Genomic DNA, 18,746 nt, shown 5'->3' on the forward strand with positions numbered 1-18,746 from the left:
AATGAGCCCGCACTGATTTAGCCTGGACCTCTGTTTGCATCATATTGAGTACAGCTTCTGCCCTTCGGTGGACTTAAAATAGTCCGCTGTATCTGTGTGGACATTTAAATAGAATACCTTAGTTAAGATACTTGATCTTTCATGCTTAATGAGAGATGACTTTCTTTTCACTCCAGTAATACTCTGAGGACTCACTACATTTTAACAATCTAAAAGAAGCAATCTTGAAGAATCCCTCTTCCTTACTAGGACACTAAAGCTGGTAGTAAATCCAGATTTTAAAAATTATTTGTATTCTCTGTATTTGGGACAGCAGATAATCTTTTCTTTCTGTGATAAGAAACATATTGTCACATTGTTGTAACGGTAAAGCATCTTTCATATTATTTCATAATTTAAAATATTTATCCTGTTTGATTTAAATTAATCTGTTATGTGACCCTATCATGACATTTACTTGGTAGAGATAAGATGGGACATGTATGAATGGTGCTTGAAGCCCATTTCAAATTTTTTTTTTTCCAAGTAAAACACAAAAGAAACACGGACCTAAGCAAGGTTATGTAGAATATTAAGTCCAGTGCCTCCCCTCTACCCCTCAGCTGCATATGGATGTGCAGTAAGCATTTAGTCCAGAAGGGTCCATACGGCATTGACTTTGCACTCCTTGCATAGCCACAAAATTGCTTCTTAGTGTTCTACCAAATATTTGAGACTTACAGTAAAAGATCAAAAGATTTTTAATACATATATGTATGTGCACATGCACCATGAAAAGAAAGTAGACCATAAATATCTCTATAAGTATCTCTGATGTATGCATTCTTTACAGTTGTAGAAGATTGCTTAAGCGAAATTCCACAATGTTCATAGAAAGAACCTGGTACATAAAGAGAAGCAGAGAATTATAACATTTTACCTGTATTTGTTTTATATAAAGGTCTCACAACACAAAGTTACCATAACTCAGTAGATTCTTAGATGATCCTGAACACTGTAGTATCAAGGCTCATAGCAATCCTGAATGGACAAAAAGATGTTGAAACTCAGCATATATTGCTGGAATACTTATTGAAGAGGCAACTTTTAGCCCAGCTGGCAAAATACCTCATTCTGATGAAAATATAAACACCAATGACGTTTTAGCAAGATGTAGTACTATTTAGGAAATTCAACAGGATCTTAAAGGGAATTAGATTCATATTGAAAGGTACCCTTGAAGTCTTAAAATGCATTGGTTCTTCTTTTGAGTTATATGCTCTAATAAAGCTGTCAGCATTTTGGCTTCCCTTTTTAGCAAAAATGTAAGAATCCCTGTGAACTGGTTTGAATTCATTTTGGGTTGGAGATTCTCTCTCAATCCCAGCAGGGGTAGTAGGCTATGATTCATAACATACGCCTTAGTTGGAGTCTCCTATTCCTATTTGGACTTGTCAGTTTACCTGAATAGTTTTCTTTCTTGTAAAATGCCATAAAAAGTCACTTGATTTACTGAATTCTTGACAGGATTCCATGGTTAATATTAGATTTCCTCTCTAGAACACAAATGTAGTTGTAAAATTGACTATAGAAGAAGTTGGTTATTGTGAACCGAAATGTCTAAGGCATGAAGAGAGCATCAGGAAATACACCCCTGACGCTCACAGCATTTGATCTGAACTGTACTTTGGGTAAGAGGTAGTATGCCTTTTCCCTCATCTTCTCTGCTTGGGACCCACTGGCTATTCATCTTGAAATCAATGCCAAAAATCCCAATGACTTCAACAAAAACCAGGCTGGCCCATATTTTATAAAAGCAGCTAACATGCATAGCAGAAACTTGGCCAAATTCTCCATGCTTTAGTAAGGTAAAATTTCCACTAATGAAATGGGTCCTTCTTCCTGAAAGCCGATAAATCCAAACAACATTGCAAATCTCTGCACTTTCAAGGTCTGAAACGTCTTTTTGTCTTCCCCTTCATTTCTGGCTATTTCCAATGGATAAGACTGTCTCTGAAACGCAGTGATTTATTTCATTTTAGACCACAGCATTTCTCTTTCCCTTTCCCTTAGACCTGTGACTATACAATATGATAGCATTTCAATAGCCTTTCCTCTTCCCGTGGTTTCTTAAGAGGAAAAAAAGGAAGAGACTATGCATCCCTGTATTATAGAAATAATTACAGCTGCATTATTGAAACTGTAATTTTACTGGCCTTGTACAACCAGAATGTTAACACTGCTCTAAAAATGTGCAGAGATATACATCTGCATTTAACGGCTTGGAAAACTTTGGAATAAATATGAGGGTTTCCCCCCCCTTCAGGAGCATGATGTGAGTGCTGTTACAGTACTAGTTTTGTTTCAATACAAGACCTGTACTGTAAGCCTTTGGTGGCTGAAAGGTAAATTACATTCATGCAAAACAAAACTGATGAACTACTGAAAGCTGTAGCTACTGAAATAAATTCCTGTGTGCTAAATTTATGGGAACTATGCACTGTGTACACCACAGTACATTCACTAGCAGATTCAACTTTCAAACGACTTTCATTACCAAAATAAGTAGCAATATTGTGAGAACAAGGTCCACCAGTGATGAGTAGAAAGGCATAATTTTGTTGTTGGAAATACTGATGCTCCTCAGCATATATTAAACCTTGTGTGGATTAAGGAGCATTGCTTGTGTATTTATTTTCATTTACTTTTCTTTACTGACACAGAGGTAGTAACAGGGACTAAAGGCTCAGTTTAAGAGGTACCCTACTGTATTAACAGACTTGATCTTGAAGTTTAGGGCCTCCAGCGCCAAGGTTTCCTCCTACAGGCTGGCTTTGCTTTGTCCTTCATGAATGTACTTGTTTCCTCAGCTGCAGCATCTCCTGTTTATATTCTGTATGTTTCTACCTGTTCCAACGACCAGCTTCCTGAGGGAGAGTGAAAAGGAAGAGGCTAAAGAATGGGTAATGTCTTTCTTTCTTTGCACAACCTTCTGCAGTGTAGAAAATGTCGATGTTTGGATAGCAGAACAGCAAGATGGTAATTTTGTGTTTTCTCAAGGTTTGTGCTGAACTGGGTAACTGTCTAGCATGAAAGTGTTCGGTATGATGCTAAAGTGTGTTTGTTGTACTCCTCACAGCAAATAATAGGAAAGACAGCAAGTGTTGGTCTTCCAGATCCCAACCATATAATACAGTTGTCTCACATGCCATTTCTTATGTCATGTTCTAAAAGCAGTGAGTCCTTAAGAGCTTACACAGATACTAATGGTTGAGATGTAATTTTTAAAGAGCAGATTCTTCAGACATGATGTTCTGCATAATTGATTGAAAAAATATAGACTCCAGGACAGCCAAGACAAGCTTAAATTTGAATCTAACTCCTGTTACACAGAAGGAAGTTCTCCTTACCAATGGACACCCATTAAGTGAACACAGTCATTCTTTAGTAACACTGTCAGCCCACAAAAACAAAAAGGATTTTTATTTTGATTATTTTTAAAGTTTAATGACAACTCCTTTCCCTTCTTCGCATTAAAAAATAAAGGCTGTGCTGGAGTCCCATTAAGGGACTGCTTTAGAGCCTGGTTCTCTGAGGCACTTACATTGTTTAAATTTTAATTTCTAGTCTGAAATTTTTATTTAAAACAGTACTTACAAACAAAAAAAAGTTTCTTATAGTCTTTGGCTTCTACTCCTGCAAAATCTTCTAAGCTTTTACCTGTCCCAGGGCATTCTTTGCCAACTCCCAAAGGCGTGTTTTCCCTTCTTTTGGCCTCCCCTAGTCAGTGCTACAGTACTGTGGGAAAGCACTCTACTTAATGCCTTCCCATGATATTTCGAGTAGGAATAGAATACATGAAAAGACATAAGACTACATTCACCTTTAGTGTTATGCCATGGAAGGCAATTCAAAATGGCAGTCAATGAGGTAACATAAATTCGTTTCACGCAACACACTGTTTTGGGAAATTTCTGACATGGATACAAAGTTGGAAGAAGGGGCTATAACCAGTACTTTATTCTGTGAGTCTCCACCTCTCTTCTGTCTGCAAAGTATCATTTTCTTCATAATTAGAAATTATTTGGAAAGTAATTTTTCGTCTGTGGTTTATTCATTGCAAATATCTAGCCTGTACAAATCAATGTTTAAGCTGTTTCGAGTAAAAAAAATGGGTCAGACATTACAATTCTGTTTCCTAACTGGATGCAAAAAATTTCAGAATTAAGTTTTTAATGTGAATAAGATGCTGCTAAATTTGAAGTTCTGTGAATGCAGTATTGCATATAAGCGTAAGGGTTCCATGAACACTTCCATTACTTCTAGTGTTACTTGTATCAAACTCCAAATTCAGTGAGTAGGTGAACATTACTGTTCCTTAACTAGCCTGCTAGAATATTCATGAAAATCCCACCAAGTGAACATGAACAAAGCCAAAATAAAATTAGATGCAGTGTGTACAGTGATAAGAAAAAAATCACTCTTTTTAGAATTTATATCCTGAATGGCTAGGGCAGCAAAAATATGTTTATTGTCCTCATTGTCATTGTGCAAAGCTCCCTGAAATCGAAGTTAGATTTACACTGCACAAATCGACATTTAAACACAAATTTAATTTTAATTTACTGCTCAAGACGAGTTTAGCTGAATGAGATGAGAGCCCATATGACCTACCAAAAAACTGGATGCATCTCTCTTCATTCCTATTCAGACACCTTAATGCAATCTAGCTCAGATTATAGCACTCTTCATTTACAGATCTCAAGCTGCTAGGGCAGTTGTAGCTAATTCCTGTAGTCGGGTGGAGAGCTGTATTACATACGCAGCATTGTCCAGAGGACTCTGCTAGATTTCTGCATCTCCTGATTACTACCCTATCTCTCATTTTGCAATAGAAACACTGTAAGCAGATGGACCAGCTCACACCCCACTTGCTTATTCCTAGTGCCCAACTGGGTGCTGTGACTGAGAAAAATAAGTCAAATGGTTTTAAAATATTTCAAATGAAACATGAACCTGCATTATTTCCCTCTGTTCTTACACAGGAGATTCTCTATGCCCAGGGCTTTTAAAACTACTTTACTTAAGAAACAAATTCTGTAACTTCTCTGCAAGATCTTGCTAATTCCTTTTGTTGGTTTGATGTCCTCCAGACTTTTGCTATATTTACATGATTTTCCCTTCTTGTAGGGAGTCTTTAGAGAACCTGCAGTAAGTCAGTAGGTTCCTGTCCAACAGATACCCTTCTCGATGACTAACACTTTTTTTAAAGAAAAAAAAAAGAAAAATGCCTGCACTAGGGAGACCAGGTTAGGTTTGAAATCTGCAGATGGTTTTCCTGCGTATCTGTTATTCTATTATGTGACATTGCTGAATCAGATAGAATAAGAATTCTTAGTGCATTGGTATTGCTCTTCAACTTTAATGGAGTCTATGGAGTACATTTTTTTTGGTTCCCATCAGAAACACCTTATTGTATAATGCTTAGAAACTAGATTATTTTTCACAGGCACTGTGCTATTCAGAAACAGGGCTGTAAAGAATGCTATAGTCCTACAGTTATATTAATGTCAACAAGAGTGAAAATTACTAAATTAATATAGACATTCTCAGAGAAACCTTTTTGTCATTTCTCTTTTATGTTTTTAGGACTAACTGTTGGAAGGCTCAGCACAAACACAAAACTATCAATGAATACTTAGCACTTGTAACTGCAGGGAAGTAACTCCTCCTATTTGTTTAAGGATCCCTGAGTGGGCCAACCACAGGCCAACCATCAAGTTTTGTATGTGGAAGGTGAGTTGGATCAATCAAAGACTGAGCTGGAATTGGCTGGGAATGGGATAAGCACATAGGCAACGTATCACTTTGTAATATTTCATCACTTCCTATCTATAATGGAATACTTCCAAATTAATGGAATTATTTTGAAATTAGCCATGTATTCTTTCTGCTCTAAATCAAAATAGGCCTATGGTATAATACCAAAACCATGAAAGCTGTGGGAAAGACTGAAGATGCTTTTAAAAAAGGATTGACATAAAACTTCATTTAAAAAAAGGTTTGGAAGTAAATGATGTGCCTTGCTAGGATTCTTCACACTTTTCTCCCATCCCAATATAAATGACAGCGTTATCCACAATTCACTAATGACCTCAATAGTCAGAATCTATCGTCTGCCTCCTGCTGAAAGAAGTGTGGGGCTTGGGGTTTAAATGGAATACAAGAGAAAGTCAGAATTTGTCCTCTTACCTTCTCCTTTCTTAAAAGAACTTTCTAAAAGAAAAGGCCAGTAGAGGAAGCTGTTGAGAGTTCAGGGCTTTGTGCTCTTCTGAACAATTTGAGCAGCCCAGACTTCCTTAATGCCTTTCCCATATGTGATAATATTTGCCCTCTGCCCAGTATTTGTTCTCTCAAGGATGGATATATCATGAAAACTCTCTGGATTTTACTCTGTAATAAGCCTCTCAAAAATAATCATGATAGCTTTAGCTATCTTTAAAAACCAGTATGTTTATCTGATGAGGTACAGTTTAACTATTCACTGACTTCTGACAAACTATAGTATAAGTTAATATGCCATCCATACAGAGGTGAAAGATGTTGATAACTAAAGAACTGTGCTAATGCACAGCCACCAATACAGAAGATCTATTGGAAATGAATAGAAATGCGAACAGAGATAATTTATAATGTTATTATATCTTGTTGCCATCTTAGGACTATACTGTTGTCTATTTTCAGCACATAAATTTTCCAAAAAAATAATTTGTGATGCTGTACTCTCCACTGACCTGTATCCTCTGCTTCTGTTCCCTCTAATTAGCACTTACAGGTTTGGGCCCTTAAAACTGGCACAAAAATGAATTAGTGATGTGTTTTAAGCTTCTGGTCTTATCACAGTTTAATTACAAGAATAAATTAATTTTGAATATTTTTCTATCCTTAAAAAAAGCTTACTTTAAGAACCAAAAAGGGGTGATCATTCCATTCTCATTACATCCCAAAGATTGCCATGAGAAATGAAATAATTAATATCTGTCCTTATTCTTTATCATTAGTCTTTGTCCTAAGAATGGATTAATGAGAATATTCAATGAGAATCAGAACATCCTGGCATTCACTTCTGTGAAAACTCATTCTTGTGTCAAAGACTGTAATGAGGACTGAAAGAAGCATACAATTAATTCACAGCAACCTTAAGGTTGTGGTGAGAAAATAGTACATCATTCCAGACTGATGACTAAGACCAGAATAAGAGAAGATGAAGAATGAATACGAGAAGATTGAAGTAAGAGCATTTTAAGTCTGCATTATAAAGCCTTTGTTTGACAGTTTATCATCTTAAAATCCACATTAGTTTTATTGACTACAGTTTTCATTTCATTTTTTCACCTCTCCTTCCCAGATGTTTCTTCAGAACTAAGCAATTACCTATCACACTGATTTTCTCCACCTCTCCCAGGTAAGAGGTTGGCAAGAAACAAGAGAAGATGAAACTACATTTTGTGTTCCACAACAAAGGCTAAGAAATAAGAACACTATGGAACAAAATGATCTTTAGAGAAATTTCCTTGGTATCTCTGGGTTTGACACAAACATAATCTGGTTTTGCCCCAGTATATATTTCTTAGGTATTCTTTGTTGCAGTGATTAAACCATATAGTACTGATAGGGGTGCTCATTTTCTGAACTATTCACAGTACAAAATAAAAGACAGCAGCTCATGTAAATATGGAGTGCTTGGGTGGGCAAAGCCATGAGGAGGAAGAGACACTAACATAGGAAGACAAGAGGATTGCATAGCTGGTTAGTTCAATGTTTTTCTTAGGCCTTGTGTCATGTGTGTTGTGGGTATTATTTCTGATCAGTTGTGTAAGTGTTGCTGGCTTTGAATGACAGTTACCAATATAAAAAAATATACAGTAGCAAGAAATTAAATGAGCACATCTTCTTGAAAAATGTTTAAAATGGGTGCTTTGCTTTTGATTAATAATTAACGTTGCTTAGTTTCTGTAGGCTTAAAAGAATTATTACAGCAGCACGCCTGCTCCATTATACTTTAGGTGGTGTCAGGTTTTCCATTATTAAGCCCTGTATTTTTAGTTTGTTTGGTAACGTGGCTATAAAAATTGATTCCAGCCGTGAACTTGCCAGGAAAAGATCTCAGCTTAGCAGAGACTTAAAAAAATTATTTTAATTTTTAAATAGCTCAGCTATTTGATGGTTAGCAGGGGGAATGGAAGCCTAGGATAATGCTTCACAGAGAGAGCACTAGTGATCAGAGCATGGCCTTCTCGCAGAATGCTGTGCTTTATGCTGTTTATTTCCTGTCACAGAAATGCTCCTAGAAGATCAACAGAGAAAGTTGTAGTGAGAAGCCTGACAAAGAGGGAGAGACTTCACACCCTTAATGAATACCTGCTTCAATATTAAAATAAAGCAATTCTTACTATAGTTCTTCTTTATGGCTCCTGATACGGGGGTCAGAGCTGAACTTAAATTGAGGTAGAAGGTATGAGAGAGAGAAAAAAACACTGGGGGAAAAATAAACATTCTTAGTGCTGTAGTGGCAAAATATGGACCATCACGAAGGAATGTGGAATCCAGTGAGAGGGTAAGAGGCAGTGAGCACAAACTTAAATACAAGAAATTCTAATTAAATACAAGAAAAAACGCTCTGATTGTGAGGGTGGGCAGACACTGGCACAGGTTGCCTAGGGAGGTTATGGAGTTTCTGCCCTTGGAGAAATTCAAAGCCCAACTGGACATGGTCCTGGGCAATCTGCTGTAGCTGACCCTGCTATGAGCAGGGGAGTTGGACTAAAGAATCTGCAGAGGTGCTTTTCAACCTCAGCTATTCTATGCTTCTATGAATAACAATACTACTGCTACTAAATGGATATGGAACAGGATGAAGACTTTGGTGCTTGCTTTCTCAACTTTACATGGCTTTCTGGCTGGTGGAACAGCCTCAGTGAGCATAAAGGTGTATACATCTCAGTGGATGGTTATGCCTGTAAATCTGGTTGTGAAGACAACCCTCCTGTTAACTGTGTTAACTATGCAAGTAAGATAGAGTGACTTTTCAGCTTCGTATGTAAGGCTGTCTTTGAAAAGATGGAGAAGAGTTAGGCGCTTTTTTAAACTGGCCTTAACCTTGCTTCTTTTTTTTTGGGGGGGGGGTTTCACAGCGATTCCTAGTGGGATCTGTCCTTGAAGTGAGAAGGAGGGAGGGAGAGGAGGCAAGCATTTCAGAAAGGTATTGGCGAGGTGGTTTGGAGATTTTCTGCCCTTTTCTTCCTGTAACAAATCCAAAGGGATGCAGAGTATCCGAGGTGTAACAAGCAAGACAGAGAGGACTGAGCTCAGTTTTGAATCCTACTGCTAGAATTGTTCATGTGTTGAACATTGCCCTGTCAGTAGCTAAAATGAAGAAATAGCCCTAAGAACGGAGACTAGCTATGAGCTGAGTAAGTAAGATCTCAGAGGGTTGTGGTTTAATGCAGTCTTCACTGAAGTAGTGTTCTTCATACCATTAACTGCAGAAGTGCCTATTCATTCCAGGTACCAAGGAGCTATCAATCACACACAGCTACCATTCAATATGATAGCAACTTGCTGAAGAGTATTTTCTTTTCCCAACATTAAACAACTCAACAGGGCCTCAACTCAACCAGTGATGTTAGAGCGGCTTACATCTTCACATTTGACCAGAAGCTTGATATTCTGAACCAGTAACTTTACAGAGATCTCTACCTTGACAGAAGCCTAGCACGGAAACCTTATGAAGAACTCACTCTGACATAAGACCTGTAAGAAATGCTACTATGGTAGAGAAATTTAAGAAATCAAACTTTTTGCTTAGGACATCAGCAAAGAAAATGTGTAGTGATGAATTAGTCACCTCATATTGGTTTACTCTTTGACAGCAGACCCCTTGGGGATAAGGTGGGAAGGGACCATGTGAGGGAGACCAGCCTGCAGTCAAAGGCTTGAGACTTTTTTACTACATCTGCAAATTAAAAGAAGGGTGTGAACCATAGTGTCATTGCAATAAGTGAAGGAGATAGCTCAGGCTATCAAAAATCCCACCTCTGTAACAATATTTACTGCCGGAGAAGAGTGGATGGAAACAGTCCCTGAGCAATCCTTTGTCACAGGACCTCCCTCACTTGCCTGGCTGCAAGTGTTCAGAATCTCCTGCAGCCAGCTAGTAGGGCTCAACAATTACTCAGCTATTTTATACAGCAGGAGCTCATAAAAGCTCCCAGGAGGTAAGGGTCCTGTCATAACATGCTCGGGGCGTTGAGAGTTGGTTAGGCCACCAAAGATATATAGTGTTATGGTGTCTAAAACCCTCTTTTGCTTCCCCTCTGTGCCTGTCTCCAGTGCAAAAACATGAGCCTTTGAAAGTTGGACCCCAGTCCTTGTAGGAATAAACCCAAACCACAGCCCAAGATGACCTTTGAAAACTGAAAGTTCCTTAGACCACAATAGAACTGGTGAGTACATTTTGACACAACCTCCTTTTGATTTCTTCTCCTTTCGATTTTCTCATATTTTAAAAATAAAACTAGTGGTAAAACCTAGCTCCCCTGTCCCGTCCCCCCCCCCCCTCCGCCCCCTTCCCCTTTTTAAATTCTAGAGTAACACACACGGAGACAGTGTTGCAAGTAAGGTTTTGCATGTGTGTGTGTGCGCATTAAACTGATACATTTAATTAATAAAGACACCTTGGGGCTCGAGCCTCATCTTCAAATCACAGTATAAAAAATTAAATACATGTATAATGTGTGTGAAGGGTTGCCACTGAAATCTGTAAAAGGAGCCAATGAAATATCAGCTGCACTCCTATTTAAGAAATAATTTTTTAAATTACTGTGATGATACAGTGTCTTAGCACTATGACTCTGGCAAAAAAAGGAGCTATGTGGTTTTTTTAACCATGAAGTACGCAGTACAAGCTTCTTTTCATTGTTTTCCTTGCATGCATACATGGTTTGTTGAAGTGAGAACTGTTTCATTGTGTGCTTGTGCAGCATTTAGCACAAAGAACACAAAATAGTATTTGGGGCATCTGTGCTCTACTTTAAGACATGTAAGATATGTACAATTGTAAATGGTAATTGACATGTCTAAAACAAGATACATTTAATGAGGTAATCACAGAGACAATCACAAATTTAACTTAGGATTGTAACTTTTCTTTGTATCGTAACACAGTTGTTTCAGGCACTCTGCCAGCTTGGAGAATTCGTATCACATTTAGGATAAAGAGATTCAAGCTCTCTATGCAATGCAAAGATTGAGTTAAGTACCAAAGAGTAAAATTCATAAAGAATGACGCTTGTGGGAATAAGGAGAGGAAGGTGGATGAAATTGGCCAGACCAGTTAGTGTAAAATAACTAGGAAGACTCATGCCTTTAGTCCCGCCCCTTGAACAGAAGTTCCTAACTCTGCTTGCATTTCAACTGCAGTTAGGTACTTTGGCTGGAATATCATTTTCTCAGGAAGGCAATGAGGGAACCCTGTTTACTGACCTGCTGAGACAAGGCCTATTCAGTTTTGCAGAGTAATTATTTATTAATGTGAAGAAGAACTGGAGCCTGGTTATGTTTTCTACATCCCCAACTAAATGCTCTAAAACAATGGGCAACAGAAACCACATTTCATATTTTCTTTGGCTCATTTGTTGTATAGTGCGTAGTAAAAAACTACAAGCTGTAGTTACCTTGTCATATATAGATCAAAGCTTGGATGCAAAATTTGGAATCTCACCTACAGTGAGTAAGTTGATGTATGACCTTTCAGCTACTATGCTACTTTCAAGCAGGGAAAACCAAGCACACCTAAGTGCAATTTTGGATTGCTGAGAATGTATATTTGTCAAGGAAAAGATCTCTATCATACTTTCCTCTCTCCACAGTATTATCACAGATGCCTCCATTGTATGTATATAGTTGCTTTTCAGTTGACACTGGAATGAAGGAAGTCATTCATATTAACAGAAATTAATTTTCAACTTTACTGATATTCAAATCTAATCTTTGTCTGGGAATGGAAACATTTATTGAGCAGTACTTTACAGCTAAGGTGCAGAAGCCTACCTGTGTGGCTTTCAGTACAGAACTGAAACGCCTTTGACTGTTTTGTACTAAAAAAGACTCATCTTAAAGTCTGTTTCCAAAGAAGGAAATATACCTTTTATGTAATCTGAGGAAGCCAAAGAACTGATGTTGGGACTGAGTTATCCATATGGATACTATTCAACACTGTTCTAATCCCATCGTACGCAAGGAGCTGGTGGGACCCCTTGCCCCCCTCCTCTTTATCTAGTGAGGATACATCAAGCTGTAGCCCTATACGTAGAAGTGAACACAAAGAAGTGCTTGGTTAAAAAAAATTCTCATACATCACTGCTCTATAAAGAAATACCGATGCCTTTGTGAGAGACACATTTTTTGATATAACAATAAATTATATGAATGGGAGCTGTGAGTCTGAATGCATGTGTTACATTGTTCTTTAAAAATCCTTCCCATCATATTTGCAAATGACATCCCGAGGCATTTCTGACAGAAGTGTGGATATCTGAAAAGTGGTCTAAGAAAACATAGTACTGAATGCGACTATCTCTTCCAGTGCCCTTCTGGGAACAGACTTTAAAAAGAAAAAGAATAACTCATTTTGTGGAAGGAAAAACATTGTCTACCATCAATGTTACTAAGAGTAAAATGCGAGTTGTTGTTTTCAGTTTTTATTTCAGTTTATTGTATTTTCTTCAGTTAGTGGCATTCTGGTGAGCATGGTGAAAATCTTGCCTCCTAAAAGAGCACGTGAGTGAATAGTAACTGAAACTCGTTTTTTTTCAAAGTTTTTGGAAGTCTAAATGTTCAGCTGAATAGTTTGGCACAATCTCCAGCGTGAATACACATGAAAATACTAGTTAATACTATCAAAATATGACATTTTGTTGTTTCTGTTTTTATTTATAGATCCTCCTGTTCTGCAGCTGTTACTTATTATACAAGCTGACTAGAAGCTGAAGTATAAACATGATGAAGAACAGAATAGTAGTACTATCTTAACCTGCTCATTTGATTTTCCAAGTTCCATATATCAACCCTTGTAGTGAGTATATGTCTTTCTAGTACAAATCCAGTCCAAGAGCAGTTCAAGGTAACACTAGTCCTGTTAATAGGACTAGACTGATGGTAGTCACAGAAGTCATAAACCATCACGCTTCTGTTATTCCTGACTGCGGTCTTATTGTATGTTAAAACCAACCCCAAACCTTAAATCTAAATATTTCCAAATCTACAAACACAATATTGCTGGAAGTGGGGGCAAGTGGGGAGAGGTGAGTGGTTTGGCATAGAGATGCTTGGAGAATAAAAATTTCTAATGAGAAATTATTACATGCCAACTTCTCTTGTTGTGAAGGTTTTTGCATGGGATTTTAAAGGGCAGAACTTACTACCTATCTTATCTTGTGCTATAAAAGAAAACACCGTAACTCTAGATGAGAATTAAGTGTTTTGTCCACAGCCCTGTTAGCTGGACTGTACAAGTGTTGATCCTAACTAGATGAAAACAAAAATATGAAAATTGTTACCAATAAAGTGGCATTATTTCTTACCACCCTGACAGTGCATCAGCACCAATTCCTAAGCTAATGCCACCTGGACGAGAACTATCCTGTTCTTCACATGCACCTGCTCAACACCACAGTACAGATAGAACTTATTGGAGCCTTTCAAGAAAACTATTAGAAACTCTTGTCTGGGGGAAGTGGGGGAGGGGATGAGACAGAGGGGACAGCTTGAATATTTCTTTGGTGCAATCTGCAATGTGCAAGTCTGTGGTCTTCAATACCTGGTTCAGTATTCTAAAAAGCTAGGTGGGGAATAATTTCCTTTTTCTCCATTAATTTAGGGTCCTCTTGGACTAGTGGTTTATGAAATACGGAGGAAAATGTCTGTACCTTCACAGCTATCGCATAAGCTGGGGGTGGTGGTGGGGGGGAGGTCTCCAAATGAACTGTTTCTAAAATGATACAATTCTGGTTCTTACTTAGCAAATCCTCTTCAAAACCACTATCAACGTCAATCAAACAGCACTCAAATCAAACTGAAAGTGATCTTAGTTTGTGGTTCTGAGATGTCCATTGTAATTCCAAGTACTGGACTGTTTGGTTTGTTTTTTTCAGACAGGGAGCGTCATGCTGAGTGGTGTTTGGAAAGACAATCTAGGAAGCATTTTACTGTGCTGTTTCAGTCTGCGTTAGGCAAAATGGATTTCTTACATTACGCAAAATGTCTTGCTAAGGAGATAGACACTGAAACTTTAAAATTCCTTTTCTCCCTTTCTGGAAAGACAACATCAAGCTGTGGACTCCACAACTGTTGGGAAAAAAATAATGGACAAAGAGGGGGGAATTTTTTTTCACTCTGAAAAGATAAGAAAATTAGGCATGGCTAATAACATTGCAGCGGTACCTAGAGATCCAACTGAGAGTGAGAGTCCATAATTTTGTACACTGTTTGTACATGTAGTAAGAGACAGTTCCTGCTCAAATAGACTAGAAAAAGCAGAGAATAGCACAAAAGGGGATAATGAAATGCTGTGTTATTAGCTCAGATTTTAGGACTAGAAATCTCTCAGCAGATTGTGTATCAGACCTGGGAACTGAACCCAACCCAGTGCTTCAATCACAAGGTCAACTGTTCTGATTTTAAGAGAAGGAATTGTATGGGTAACCTTCTAGAGCTTCAAATAAGTATCAGATTATAATTCCAGCTTTAAATTTCTTATTCAAACCAAACCCCAAATCTGAACGGCTTGAGGGTCTCTCAACACTGTTAATGCACCCGTCAGTACACATTCCAAACAGCATGTGTATTCAACAGACAATAGTGGCTGTTGTGGTGGGTGGCAAAATATGCAGTGGGTTGCAGTAGCAGGGATTATATCCTGTATCTTTTTAATATAATACATGGCTCATATTTCAAAAACTGTTTATAATTAGGGTATAAAATATGACTTTGATTAATATTTGCATCCAATCTAATGCCTTCATTTGTTCCATAGTTTCATTTGAAACTATTGTATGCAACAGATTCTGATGTTATGTCAGCTGAAGCTTAGCAACTGTTATTATTGATTATAGCCTTGATGGAAACTTCTCAGCAGTTTACAATATTTAGTTAGGGTATTTGAAGAGACCTAAAGTATTATTATAAAGAAGCAAAGCTAGGTTTGGCAAAGAGCCTTTCTTTTGTCTCTGAAACTTTCTGCAATAAATTTAGAACAGAAGAGCATTTCTCTGGAGTAAAAATATATGTATTGCTGGCTACAAGTGTATGTTTGCTGCTTCACAATTTTAGAATTAGATGATGGACTTATTTAGTAGACATTGGATAGTAAAAAGTAAAACCCCTAATTTAAAACATTCCACATTACCACATTCCAAGAAAAACATGGACCGGTGAACAAAACCAGCAGTATTGTAATAAGAAAACAACTAGGTGCATTTTTTCCAAAACCTAAACCCAGAAATCTAAATGTATGAGTTACTGGCTAAAAATGCCATTTTCGTGTCTCAGTTTCTTCACGAACTGAAAAAAACAACCTAGACTTGAGAAAATTAAAAAATAAGATCTAAGACTCTGGGCCAAGGTATAGAGCACACTTCTAATTTTATAATCATCTTTTTTGAATCTTAATGTTGCTTTTTTAATTTAAAAATGTGCTTTTTCCTTTGTAAGAGATTTATCATTACAGTATTTTTTTTAACGTAAAGGTAAGATATTTTGGTAATTTTAAAAAAGAATTATAATAATTACTGTGACCAAAGGATTTATATCATCATATTCTGTGCACTGGCTTTGTTATCTAATCTAGGAAAGGGGTCACTTTTGACATAAGCTACAGAAGACAACTGCTGACATGTAATGTGAGCCCCATTTCAGCAGGCTACATAAGCCCCTGATTGCTTGGCATCCATTTCTGATTACTATCGATTTCTCAGCATTGAGCGTAAGTCATGACTATTCAGTCAGACGCTCATACCTATGGTCAACTTTAAGCACTTGCTAACATTCCAGCCCAACATCAGCTTAATTTGAGTTTTACTGAATCGTAACTGTAATAATGCTTGGAAGTGAGAATGGAAGATTGTGGGAAGATCAAAGGGAAAGAAAACTTGAGCCAGATTCTTGAATCCCTGCTCTTAATGAAGAGTGCTAAAGCTGCTTTGCTTTGACTTTCTAAAGGGTTTTGCAGAACAAGAGAATCTGTACCTGTACAAGCAGGTACAGATGAGAAGAAGACAGGATGGACATAACTTCAGAGGTATTTGTTCAAATTAAAGGAAGGCCCTGAAAATGGCAAAAAGAAAAAATTGTGAGGAAGGTAGGGCATGCAGGCAAGATGTTGGAAATCTGAGATGTGATTTCCTCCTCCTGGTCATCAGTGTGCTGCCTGGTGTAGTTTACCCTCGGTTGAACATTTAAGAAAAGATTTGTGATCAGAGAGAAGATGGATCAAAGCAGTTGACGACTGTGTGGATGACAGACACAGTCATCTTCTTGATAGAAGAAAGGATGTAGCAGTCAGGGATGCTGCTGTATCTACAAGGCTCTACGCTACTGCTGTGCCTTTGGGAGGAGAATGTTCCCTTCTAAACTCATGCAGCAAAATCATGCTCAAGTGATTTATAAGGACTTTTGTCCTATAGAAGTCCATGCCCCTGAATAAACAAAACATCAGCTGCTTTCTAAAGAGCAATTTCTCTTATGTCTAATCCTTCTTGCTTTATCCACATGGAAGAAATAGAACAGGAGGACTGGCATGTTACTCGCTTGTTGGTACATCTGTATGATGCTATTGGTATGTGCTGATATCTAATATTTCACAGTCACTTCCCTGTGATAGCACTGTTCCAAATTTCATATTTAGTTATCTGCCAGTAGCACACAATATCTCATGAGGGCAGAAGATCATTTTAAAATATAATTAGTTTTGATGGGGTGAGGGCGAAGGGAACTCTTGAATCCTGGACTTGCTCAGCTGTTTGAGCTCTTGCTGTTTGTGGATAGCCCAATATTAATCAAAAGGACACTGCATGTAAAATATAATCATCTTTGTGATTACATCTTTTATCTCCCTTTTGAAAGCTAGGCAAAAGGCAGCCTCTTAACTATGCTCAGTGCTTTGAACAACTCCATGACGGACCAGAAAATAGCACCAAAATGTGGTGTATCAAATGCATCTCCCTTAGGAGGTTTGGTGTGACTACTCCATTATGTGCCCTGACCTTCATTGCCTGAAGGACAACAAGTTTTGTTCTTGAATCTGTTTCTTTCGACCTCTGCCTTGCCCGTTTTGCTTTGATATGCATTACAAATACAAGTGCCATAAACAGCTGTTTAAATAACTTACTGTGGATTATTTTATTGTACTTGCTGTGATGTGCAGAGAGAATATAGAGCTTTAATACATGATTAGAAGTACATTAATTGAATTATAGCCCTTCAAAGTAAGAAATATGGTTTGATGAACGATATCTTCATATTTAGAAAATACAGAATCCGATTCCAACTCAGCCATAGATTTCTTATGTAATAATGGGATGAATCACTTAACAGTTATTACTTCACCTCATATAATGGTGGTATGAATTAAACTGATGCTTCTAAACTGCTCTGGAATCCACACAGCATGTTGCCAGTGTTCAAAGTAGTCTTAACTGAAAAAATCTTGACCTGAACATCTACAAAGGCACATTGCTTACTCTGCAGTACCGGACTGTAATGCCATAGTGGCAGTACTGTGAGCTTTTCTGTGTTGGAGCTTACTTCTGGGAACATGTAGCATTTGTTCAACAAGGCAGTGGGCCATATGAAAAGTAGGTCACATCTACTGTGATGGATAATAGGGACACTTCTTGGAGTCTGAGTTTCTAAACTGGGTACCTAACGTCTTGAGGGTTTTAAACAACTTTGTATGTAAAGAAAGTCCATATACACTAGGGTTATTATCACTGTGCAGAACCAAAGACTGGCAGGCAAAAAGGAAGTGTCAATTCATACTTACAGGTTTTGCCTTCCCTTTATCATTTGCCTCTATTTTTGCCTCTATTTGCCTTCCCTTTATCATTTCCCTTTCACTGGCTTCTAAGTAGAAGATGGAACAGGGTAGGTTGTTTCGGTTTGAATCAACATTTTTAATCTCTGATGCTCAGTTTTTTGAAATTAGGCAGAACTCGTTACAACCAAAAAGCGGAAGCATCTTTAAATCAGCAGATGCACAGGTTATTGTTATAAGGACTGCATCTGTAGTTGATATCCTGCTAAGTAATATGTTTATTCCATGCAGTTGCTAGGAAAATTGAAGTGTAAAGCACACCCACCCCCACCAAAAAGCTTAAGGCGTTGTGCAGTATAAAACCATTTTGAAATATGTTATACACTAGAAGACTAACCTCTAAAGAGAAAAAGAAATTTGATCCATGGAGTCCAAATGGGGGGGGAAGCCTACATGAGAAAATTGTAAAAAAGTAGTAAGTGTGAAGCCAACAAAATGCATTTCTGGTTGTGGCCTAAGAAACCGTTATGCTTATTGTATTACAATTGCATAAAACAAGAAGCTGGGTTATTGTCTGAATAATAAATCCTTTGTGAGGCATTGAAGCTCACTGCACGTTATTCTGTGTTTCCCCTCACATAACTCCGCTGTGATTTTATAAGTTACAAGCAAAATG

At 37.7% G+C, this 18,746-nt stretch overlaps 1 long non-coding RNA gene across 1 annotated transcript in view; it reads right to left on the reverse strand.

Annotated features, from left to right (window-relative positions):
• Window positions 1–722: 722 nt before the first annotated feature.
• LOC142087966 (uncharacterized) overlaps window positions 723–18,746 on the reverse strand; it is a 52,240-nt gene continuing 34,216 nt past the window's right edge. The window contains exon 2 of the long non-coding RNA XR_012675679.1: window positions 723–1,020. This is a non-coding gene — a long non-coding RNA (uncharacterized LOC142087966). The remainder of the gene's footprint in view (window positions 1,021–18,746) is intronic.

Source organism: Calonectris borealis, chromosome 14 (assembly GCF_964195595.1).
Source record: "Calonectris borealis chromosome 14, bCalBor7.hap1.2, whole genome shotgun sequence".
NCBI classification, from domain to species: domain Eukaryota; kingdom Metazoa; phylum Chordata; class Aves; order Procellariiformes; family Procellariidae; genus Calonectris; species Calonectris borealis.